The sequence below is a fragment of the Bubalus kerabau genome, chromosome 2 (genome assembly GCF_029407905.1).
Source record: "Bubalus kerabau isolate K-KA32 ecotype Philippines breed swamp buffalo chromosome 2, PCC_UOA_SB_1v2, whole genome shotgun sequence".
NCBI classification, from domain to species: domain Eukaryota; kingdom Metazoa; phylum Chordata; class Mammalia; order Artiodactyla; family Bovidae; genus Bubalus; species Bubalus kerabau.
The window spans coordinates 134970885-134982934 of record NC_073625.1 but is presented as its reverse complement, the minus strand read 5'-3'; positions in this window follow the sequence as shown (position 1 = coordinate 134982934).

Sequence of the window (12050 nt, the reverse complement as noted above, 5' to 3'; positions counted from 1 at the left end):
TTACTCTTCCTGAGGTTCAACTGGTTTGCTTCTAAAATTGATATAATAGTGGGAGTGATGGAACCAGTCTATATCTTGATTGTGGTAGTGGTTATACTATAGGATGTACTTGTCAAAATTTGCAAACAAGGTGAAATTTTCTCATGCTGCTCCTCTATAGTCAGTCTCTCCACCCCAACTCCTGGCAACCATATACATGCAGTATGTAGCTTTCTGTGTCCGGCTTCTTTCACTTAGTGTAATACACTTGCGATTCATCCATGTTGTGTATATCAGTAGTCCTTTTTATTGCTGAGTGGTATTCCATGGTATGGGTGTACTAAAGTTTATCGATGCCCAAGTGGCTCAGTAGTAAAGAATCCGCCTGCCAATGCAAGAGATGCAAGAGATGTGGGTTTGATCCCTGAGTCAGGAAGATCCCCTAGAGTAGGAAATGGCAACCCACTCCAGTATTCTTGCCTGTAGAATCCCAAGGACAGAGAGCCTGGCAGGCTACAGTGCAAAGAATCACAAAGAGTCGGACATGACTGACAAAGCACACATACACACATTAGGGCTGTTTGATGGCTTCTCTGAATCGCCAGGATTCAGAGGGCCATACCATCGGAGCATAGACTCAGAAGCACCTGCAAGAGAGAAAGTCCCCTCTACTTGGAGCATCTGTTTTATTCTTTATTAACTTTAATTATTATGATATATCAAAATAAATACACAGATAATAGATAAAAATGCAAAATTCAGAAGAATTTTATAAAGTATAGGATTTTCAAAAATTTGGAGGTCACAGCAAGTCACTTGGACATGCCCTCAGTCATAATCACTCTCCAACAATAGCAAAAAAGAAATCACACTCCAGTGGAGTGCTGGTGGCCGTTTAGTGAAAGGTTTTGGGAAAGGAAACGCTCTGCTTAGCATGTGGCATCCATATGGTTTCTTTCCATCCTCTTACAAGTTGTTCTAATGTGGGGGACTAGATGTCATGCATGAATTTGACACTGCTTGGAAATTATACAACTAATCAAAATTTCAGGCCATCAGAGAGCCACAGAGGTGAGTGGGTGTCGTGGGGCTGGGACCAACTGAAAGAGAGTTGTGGTGAGCTTTCCAGCTGCTTTCGGACCGCAGTGGGGACAGAATTCACAGATAGAAGCCCATACTTGGTGCAGAAATGACAGTTTTAAGATCTACAGCAGTCCCCTGTTACTGAGAGGGCTTAGTTTCATATTCACAAGGGCTTGTCCCTGAACTAGGTATGTCCACATTATTCTTCTTTGGTAAATCAAAGCCATCAATTATCACCTCCTAGTGCAGCTGCTCCAGGTGCTGTAGGACAGACGGGCTGAAAAGGAAAATCATTGACCGTGCATGGCTCCTTTTGGAATTGTTTGCTGCCGGTGATGGTGTCAGACAACTGCTGAAGGCACTGTTTAATCCCTGCCCCATCCTGAGCTGGGACCCCAACCGAGCACTTACCAGGGCCTGCTATTCATCACTCGGCCGCAGGCGTCTGGACCTGGAAGACCTCTACAAAGCCTTCGTGGAGGTGCAGAAGCAGGATTCCCTTGACCTCCTGCTGGTTTTGCAATAATTAAAGCTTCATTCACTACTTCCCCCATTAGTCTCTTGGTTTTAATGATACTACAAACACAGGTAGGTATAATGACCAAACTCAGAGTATATGGGCTCCTACAAGCCCCAAAGGACCCAGATTAAGCTAGAAATTTCTAGATGATAATTATGCAATGAAAGATTAAAAAGATATAGTTTTATAAGTAGAGGTTTGAATTGTTTACAAATAGTTGTTAGTAACTATTAGAAATCATTTATTCAGACAATAAGTATTGGTATTACTACTTTAAGTCAGGCTTCCTGGCTTTCCTGGTGGCTCTGACAGTAAAGACTCTGAACGCATGAGACTGGGGTTCGATCCCTGGGTGGGGAAGATCCCCTGAAGAAGGAAATGGCTACCCACTCCAGTACTCTTGCCTGAGGAATCCCATGGACAGAGGAGCCTGGCGGCCTGCAGTCCATGGGGTGGCAAAGAGTGGTACACGACTGAGCAACTAACACTTTCACTTTCACTTGAGTCAGGCATGTTTCTAACCTACAGCCCAACACTCTTTGAAGATTGTGTGTGGGCACTGAGCCTGAAAGAATAATAGTTTTATAAGTAAGCAATTTGTACATGCATGTAAAGAATAGGTACAAAATACTTGAGAATATGAAAAGTATGTCTTTCCCATGACCATCACTCTCATCCCACCTATCAGTTCAGTCAGTTCAGTTGCTCAGTCATGTCCGACTCTTTGCCACCCCATGAATCGCAGCACGCCAGGCCTCCCTGTCCATCACCAACTCCCGGAGTTCACTCAGACTCACGTCCATCGAGTCGGTGATGCCATCCAGCCATCTCATCCTCTGTCGTCCCCTTCTCCTGCCCCCAATCCCTCCCAGCATCAGAGTCTTTTCCAATGAGTCAACTCTTCGCATGAGGTGGCCAAAGTACTGGAGTTTCAGCTTCAGCATCATTCTCTCCAAAGAAATCCCAGGGCTGATCTCCTTCAGAATGGACTGGTTGGATCTCCTTGCAGTCCAAGGGACTCTCAAGAGTCTTCTCCAACACCACAGTTCAAAAGCATCAATTCTCCATCGCTCAGCCTTCTTCACAGTCCAACTCTCACATCCATACATGACCATCCCACCATTAGTAATCTATTAATTCTCCAGTAAATTTTCTCTGTGTGTGAAATGTGTGTTTAAATATAAACTAAATGATATTTTTTTCTTTTGACAAAATGTTGGTACACATTTACTTAAGTTTTTCATTTAATACTATATTGTGGACATTTGTCCATAAATCATACATATCTTTTTGATACTTTTATAGCTATATGATGTTCAGATCAGATCAGATCAATCACTCAGTGGTGTCCAACTCTTTGCAACCCCATGAATCGCAGCACGCCAGGCCTCCCTGTCTATCACCAACTCCCAGAGTTCACTCAGACTCACGTCCATTGAGTCAGTGATGCCATCCGGCCATCTCATTCTCTGTTGTCCCCTTCTCCTCTGGCCCCCAATCCCTCCCAGCATCAGAGTCTTTTCCAATGAGTCAACTCTTCGCATGAGGTGGCCAAAGTACTGGAGTTCAGCTTCAGCATCATTCCTTCCAAAGAAATCCCAGGGCTGATCTCCTTCAGAATGGACTGGTTGGATCTCCTTGCAGTCCAAGGGACTCTCAAGAGTCTTCTCCAACACCACAGTTCAAAAGCATCAATTCTTCAGCACTCAGCCTTCTTCACAGTCCAACTCTCACATCCATACATGACCACAGGAAAAATCATAGCCTTGACTAGACAAACCTTTGTTGGCAAAGTAATATCTCTGCTTTTGAATATACTATCTAGGTTGGTCATAACTTTCCTTCCAAGGAGTAAACGTCTCTTAATTTCATGGCTGCAATCACCATCTGCAGTGATTTTGGAGCCCAGAAAAATAAAGCCTGACACTGTTTCCACTGTTTCCCCATCTATTTGCCATGAAGTGATGGGACCGGATGCCATGATCTTCGTTTTCTGAATGTTGAGCTTTAAGCCAACTTTTTCATTCTCCACTTTCACTTTGATCAAGAGGCTTTTTAGTTCCCCTTCACTTTCTGCCATAAGGGTGGTGTCATCTGCATATCTGAGGTTATTGATATTTCTCCCGGAAATCTTGATTCCAGCTTGTGTTTCTTCCAGTCCAGTGTTTCTCATGATGTACTCTGCATAGAAGTTAAAGAAGCAGGGTGACAATATACAGCCTTGACGTACTCCTTTTCCTATTTGGAACCAGTCTGTTGTTCCATGTCCCGTTCTAACTGTTGCTTCCTGACCTGCATATAAATTTCTCAAGAGGCAGGTCAGGTGGTCTGGTATTCCCATCTCTTTCAGAATTTTCCACAGTTTATTGTGATCCACACAGTCAAAGGCTTTGGCATAGTCAATAAAGCAGAAATAGATGTTTTTCTGGAACTCTCTTGCTTTTTCCATGATCCAGCAGATGTTCACTATTTGATTTCTGGTTCCTCTGCCTTTTCTAAAACCAGCTTGAACATCAGGAAATTCACGGTTCACATATTGCTGAAGCCTGGCTTGGAGAATTTTGAGCATTACTTTACTAGTATGTGAGATGAGTGCAATTGTGTGGTAGTTTGAGCATTCTTTGGCATTGCCTTTCTTTGGGATTGGAATGAAAACTGACCTTTTCCAGTCCTGTGGCCACTGCTGAGTTTTCCAAATTTGCTGGCATACTGAGTGCAGCACTTTCACAGCATCATCTTTCAGGATTTGGAATAGCTCCCCTGGAATTGTATCACCTCCACTAGCTTTGTTTGTAGTGATGCTTTATAAGGCCCACTTGACTTCACATTCCAGGATGTCTGGCCCTAGGACAGTGAGCACACCATCGTGATTATCTGGGCCCTGAAGATCTTTTTTGTACAGTTCTTCTGTGTATTCTTGCTATCTCTTCTTAATATCTTCTGCTTCTGTTATATATGATGTTACAGTAAATTAATTTAGCATATTCAATTTCAGTTTCCTCTATCAATGCAAATTTTAGCTGCTTCCAACTTTTCCCTATTACAAATAAGCCATCCATGAGCACCCTGTATTTATAACTTGTGCACTTGTGTGACTATCTCTCCTTGATGGTTTCTAGAAGTGAAGTTGTTGAGACCATGAGTATACATAATTTAAAATTATTTTGAAAGGTTATACAAAGAGTTCTAAATTGTCCCACCAAATACCATACCAATTTATACTCTGACTAATATTATATGGAACAGTTCAACTCCTCCCACCCATTTTAACATTGGACATTATTCATTTTGTGAAATTTTTGTCAGTCAAAAATTATTTTAAAATACACGTCTTAATAAGCATTTTTGTTGTCCTAAAATAATATTTCCTAATCACTATTGGAGGCTGATCATTCTTGCATTTTGTAGGCCATTGTTATGTTTGTTGTATAAATTGTCAATCCATATGATTTACTTAGTGCTTCCATTGGGCCCAGCTCCAAAGAACAAAACTTTATCTTTTCACATTGATTTGCAGGAGCTTTTTGTAGAAATATTTACCCTTAGTCTTCCAAACATCTTTCACAAGTTAGTTTTTCTTTTTTCCCCTATTAATTGATTTTCTTCTTATTCTCTCTTTCATGTTGTGTACTTTCAATAATGTTTGCTGACCATTAACTGTTCTTATTTCAAAACAAGTCATTTAAAACCAACTAGACACTCCGGTGGCTTCCCTGGTGGCTCAGTTGGTAAAGAATCAGCCTGTAATGCGGGAGACCTGGGTTTGATCCCTGTGTGGGGAAGGTCCCCTGGAGAAGGAATTGAGTACCCACTCCAGTATTCTGGCTTGGAGAATTCAACGGACTATTCCATGGGGTCACACAGAGTCAATGGATACAGAGGAGTGGAGTTCACTGTGAGATCCTAAGGAAAGCTGCTTCGGAGAATCCCAAACTGTCAATGCCTTCAGACCTTTACTCTGAAGCTGCCCAGTTTTTCCAGAAAACAGTGTGTCTCTGCCTGAAAGAATTGGTGAGGTCAAAGACTTTCACAAGGATCCTGGAAGCCCATCTAGAGAAGTGGGCTTGAGATTTTACTTTTCAGTATTCAGATTTTCATCTAATTCCCCTGTTTTCAGCCTGGGATCTCACCACTTACTGATCTCCCTAAATCAAGGGGCTGTCTGGTCTGTTCCTCCAGAGTATAAGGCCACCATCTCCTACTGAACTGGGGAGGTGTATTCATCTGACTTCAACGATGAGGGGTGGGAAGCTGGGGATCTGACTATCCTGTTGGGGCCCTTCAATAAAATCCCTAGAATTCAGCCCACACTTCCTCTAACCAATATGGTCCCTGATGCCTTATTCCAGAATGGCTATAACGTTTTTCAAGATGAATTCCCGTGGGTGTTGTTGCAACCTATTCTGAAAACACCTCCATTTTTACCCCTCTCCCAGCTGTCTTTCCATCTTCTAAATACTTACTAAAATGTCATGTCCACGGTTGTTTCCTCTTATGATTCTTTTTGCTTTCATGAGTTTATGCCTTTTAAAATCCTCTACTGTTGTCTTAGTAAAATGAGGCAGGAAAAAAATGTTACAGCTCTGTGTCCAACCTTACCGGTCAACCGGAATTTTTCCGGAATGACTTGTCTTAAAAGCAGAAGTTCCTGAGAGTCTTTACTCAACAGAAGTCAAAAACAATTTTCTTTAGTTCATTTAACTCATTAATTAATGTGATGATTTTTCTCTTTGCTTTTTATTGAAGTATAACTGACTTCAATATTATATTAGTTTGGGGCATATAACATAACAATTTTATATTTTCAGACATTGCAAAATATTTACCATGATAAGTCTTGCTACCATCTTTTACTATACAGAGTTATTAGAATATCATTGATTATATTCCCTATCCTCTATGTTATATTTCCATGACTTATTTATTTTATAACTGGGAAGTTTGTACCCCTTAATCTCCCTCACCTATTATACTCATTCCCTTTCTCTGTCAACCACTAGTTTGTTCTATGGCTCTGTTTCAGTTTCTTTACGTTTGTTCATTCTTTTTTACTTTTTAGATTCAACATATGAGTGAAATGGTTTCTGTCTTCATCTGACATTTCATTCAGCGTAATACCCAAGTCCACCCATGTTGTGTGACAACTTTTCTTAAGGAATATTTAATAAATGAACAGAAACATTGGGACCAACAGAAAAAAAACTCTAACCTGGATTCAATATACAGGCTTTGGTTTTGATTCTGCCAATTATTAGCCTGTATTTTTAAAGATACCTCTTAGAGTGCTTCTGCTTCAGCAAAAATGGAGTTTAACTCCACAAGCACTTCTGTGATGGATATTTGAATAAAAGATGTTGAGACTGGCTGCAGGATGTTTCTGGAACACAGGGAAGTTTCCACAGAAGGCAGGAACTCACAGGGCCCTGCCATTTAGGACGCCGCTTCATAAGAAGGCAAAACGATGCAGTAGAATTTGGGAATTTGGAATCACCGAGGCCTGTATTCAAGTCCTTGATTCATAAAACAGCTGTGCGATAGTTATGCAACTCCTGACAATCTCATTTTCCTCACCTTAAAATATAATTATAATATTTTACAGGAATGTTAAGTAGATTAAGAATCAAAATATCTGACACATAGTATATAATTGGTAACAGTGTTTGTTTATGTTTAATGTATCCTTGCTGATTGCCGCTTGGAATTCTCCCTGTAGCTACTTCTGAACAACTTTTCTGATACACCTCTGCTTTCTGAAGCCTGAGATTCTCTTTCTGTGGCCTGATGCACAGGAATCCAACCTAACTCAAGTTGGGAGCTTGATTACAAGGTATGCTGGAATCACTAAAATATTTGTGCTGCTAGATAACATGGAGTAGGGGGCTGGGAAACAGCAAGTCTGTTGGCCTGGAGGTAAAGAAATGGATCTGGTGATAGGGCTGCCCACTGGAGGTCAGCATCCAAAGGCCTTGACCAATCTGATTGTTCTTCTGTCAGCATTGAAAGGTCCAATTCACTAGGTGAGGCACAGCTGCAGAGGTACAGATGATGCATGAGCCGTAGGATCAAGGGTGCAGAGACTTGGAGTAGGCAAGACTATTTGGAGCAGTATCAGTCTTTCTCCTAATGCGGTGACTAGGGATTAAAAAATCAATGCCTAAAGAGAGAGCAAGCAAGAAGAAGGCAGAAGGCCAGGTCCCAGCCAAGTATGCTGAGGCTATGAGGACAGGGTTGTGGTTGTGACAGGAACTTAGAAGTTCAATAAAATAAACTGAGGCAGAAAGCCAGCCAATCAGGGTGGGCATACAAGACTGGGTTAAAAGACGATGATGCACATTATGCTTCCATGTGTCCAGGGCACCCAGCAGATCCATTTTGTAGGGAACACGCAGCCAGGATTAAATGCACTTCCTTTGGGTTCAGTGCACCGCCTGCCTGGCCCTGGATGTTTCATTCGCAGTGCAGGGCTATATGTATCACCTGGATGGCTGGGCTCAGATGTGTCAGGCAAAGGACAGGCAGAACCATTACACCTGTATTGATGTTCCTGCTCAAAGAGAGCTCTGTGCTGTGCTTAGTCACTTAGTTGTGTCCAACTCTTTGCAACCCTATGGACCACAGCCCGCCAGGCTCCTGTGTCCATGGGGATTCTCCAGGCAAGAATAATGGAGTGAGTTACCATGCCTTCCTCCAGGGGATCTTCCTAACCCAGGGATGGAACCCAGGTCTCCCGCATTGCAGGTGGATTCTTTACCAACTGAGTCACCAGAGAAGCCCAAGGATACTGGAGTGGATAGCCTCTCCCTGCTCCAGGGGATCTTCCTGATCCAGGAATCAAACTGGCATCTCCTCATTGCAGGTGGATTCTTTACCTGCTGAGCTACCAGGGAAGACCCAAAGAGAGCACAGCAATAGGTGATTGTATTTTACCAGAAACCGAGGGAGGATCCTGAGAAAGGACTGTGACTCTTTCAGGTGTTGCACAACATACTTGAAAGAAAATTGTTACAGGAGACTTCTTCATGATTATCTCTTGCCTAGTAATTCTCTTCCCGGAAACAGAAGTAGCTAAATGAAGAAAATAGCTAGCTCGGTGTACTGCATAAGAAAATCTCAGAATTTGAAATTAGGAGAATTTCTTGGAAGGCCGTGATCCCTGGATCTTTGAGTTCACTGAGTCTAAGCTCAGAAGCAGCCTGTCTGTCTGGGACCTTATCACAGGCTCCAAACGTTTAGTTTTGTGGACATCAGGCTTTCAGTGGAAACAGAAAAGGGCACCTTTTTTTAAAAAAAAAAAAAAAGAAAGTTTCTTTTAATGTTGGTAATCAAGTTTATTAACATTCTCAAAGTTCATTTAACAATGAAATTTCAAAGAGCTGCTTCTTTTTCAATTACTCAAGCTGACAGGCCCATTTTTGACGTGTCATTTATGATGGATTAGGTCAGTCAAATTGCGTTAGATTTTGAGTAAGGCTCAGCGCAGCATTAGTCATATAATTGAACAGGACATACATATCGGTGACGAGTATACCAGAAATGCTGTTTTTCTGGAAGACTTATGTATCTAGATATCTATTTCTCATCTCTGATTGCTTTTCTCAAACTTCATTTTCTCTGAGGTTTGCTTTTTCTCATATTTATCTTAGTTTCTTGGGAGCATTTTCCTGCATACTTGGCTTCCTCTAGTTTGTCCACCCTGCAGAGAGAACTGATTAGGGAAAAAGCTTCTTTTCTTAGCTTACCTTGCTCAGGCTCCATGTGAACACTACAGGAGAAGAGGGCATACATGTGTAGCTTGATTTACCTTGTCAAAACTTAAATAGCATGATTAGAGATTCCAGAATTTCTACTGCTAATCAACTTCACTTCAGGTTATTTCCCTTTAAACAACAAAAACCTATTCTGGCATCTCTTTAAAAAAAAAAAAACAAAAACAACCTAATGATACAATATGGGCTAATTCACAGCTTAGAAAGGACAACTAAAGAATCAGTCTTCAAAAAGAACCAAAGACCTCTTGTGGGGAGATTGACTCGCATTGTGGGGATGTGACTCTCATAAGAACTCCAGCATTTTCAGGTGTTGTGTTTTCTGCTCTATGTATTAATTCCAAGGGAGGTCTGATGGTCCTAGTGAGTCTTTTCCCATCATTTGGCTAAGGGTGTAAAAAGCTTGATTCATCATCCTACCAAGTCTGTACTTATTGGAGGACAGGTGGCTCCCAAAGTGGTTGAGACAAGATGCTTGATCTGCAAACTTCCAGATATTCACTGCAGCCCCAAAGGAGCTGATTCCCATGAAGCCAGATCTGGTAAACAAAATGTGCTAGAATCACAGTAGTTTTGTCCCACATGAAGCCAGTGAAGCCATTATTAAAAGTACTAAGTGATAAGAGAAGCTGAGGATGAGAATCAAGTCACAAACACCAAATGAAGGCGATAACAATACCTACTCTTATAGAGGACATGTGAGGAATACATGAGATAATGCCAGCATGGCACACAGTGTAACACCCGATACTTAGTAAGCAGTCATGTGTGCTATCCTCCTTCACACAGTCCCCAGATTGTCAAGTGAACATTATTTCCCTGCAGCTTATTCCTTTCTGATGTTTTTATGTTCTTACTCCATCTCTCCTAGCATGGAAGTTTTTCTGCATAAGAGAAGCTGTACACAGAAGACACTGTTAGACATCTGCATAGTTAGGTTTGGAATATAAAAGCAACAAAACCATTCATTTTGCCCCCTCTACAGAAAACCTGACCATCGCCATGCTAAATACACTTCCCTCCTGTCTGTCTTCACTCTGGACTTCAGGGCACCATATAGTGTAAAAATGTGGAATAAACATTTGACTGAAGTGGGAAGAGGGGAAGGAGAAGAGGAGAAGAAAAGTGGATGAGATCAGGAGTGACATGCATGATGAATTCTGAGAGTCTGCAGATTCTTAGAAGCCAAGAGGGAAAATAAACCTACTCAAGAGCACCCCTCACCCACAATCCTTTAGAGTCTAGCATCCTATGGTCAGGAATTTTTAATGAGCAATTGTCTTTGAAGGCACCAGACTTATAGGACCAAGACATATGGAGCTTCCTTGCTGCCCAGTTTCAGCCTAAAAACTCTGGAGAAACACTTGGTTCCTCAGCCCCAATTAGCTTCAGGCTGTTAAAATTCTCTCTCTGCTGATTGGAGAACTGCTAGCAACTTTCTCTTCTCCAAAGGCCATTTAAGCTTTTAGGAGGTTGTTTTTCTACTAGGTCAATATTAATTGGAGCTGGTGCTGACATCTGTAGATATCAGAGTGACAGGCATTGAAATGACTGCTGGTCTTCCTTCTGATCTTATCCAGAAACATCTTTCCCTTGTGACTAACAGTTCTTACCTTCTCTTTCTCTATGACTGATTATAAAATTTAGCTCATTAATTGTGTTATATGGTGCTGTAAAATATCTGGGGAGAAAGTTCATATTATAGCTTGTCTGAAACCCAAAGAATATAAAGCACTGTTACTGGCAGAGGAGAGATAAAATTATAGTGACTGAATTCAGGAGACAGCATGTTTTTCATAGCCTAGGGAGAGAGTACAATCTTAGGCTTTATGAAATTTTAATTAAATGAATATATAGGAGCAAATAATATATAGCAGACACAAAGCATGCAGACTTACAATTGATCCCCACTGAATTTTCTGTTCTTGAGATGCCATAAAGGGAAATATTTGACAGATGGGCCATCTATGCAACACATGAGGCTGATACCCTCAATTTGTTTTACATACTACAGAAAAGTTGAATCTGAAACTATAGTTATATGTATCTAACTGACTATGCATAAATTTATTTAAACAATATGTTTACATAATCAAGAGAACCCTAAATACAAGGCAGTTTTTAGACCTAAATTCCTTAAATGTCCAGGATTTAATGTGCAGCTTAATTCATAATAACATTGCTATTTGAACACGTTTGGTAACCTGTTTCATAGGCTGCATCTTATAACTGGATTATAGATATCAAAACTTGGCAACTGTTATATCTAAACAAAATCTCTAAATGAGGATCAATTCCATTACCAATAAGAAAATTGGGTTTTTCCCAAATTTGTATAGTCTACCTGAAATCTTTCAGAAGACTGACTTTAATAATTAATTAGACATCATGAAGGCAATCTAGTCTACAGAGAAACAAACATTAAACTCTAGAAATACTAAAGACACTGCTTATTAATCACTATCATTAATCCTCCTGCTTAAAAATGAAAGACATAGCCATATGTTCTGGAAGCCCTATTGCTTCCAAATAGGGGTTTATCAAAAAAGTATCTGGACTACTGAAAATGTCACCTTTTGTCCTAATATTTTGGCACCAGAAAGATAACCTCACATGATATACTCTGCAACTGCATCAACCCTGCCTCATTTCAGAAAGAGTATTTGATCAGAAGTTTGAGCCTCACTCAGTCATGGCTCTGG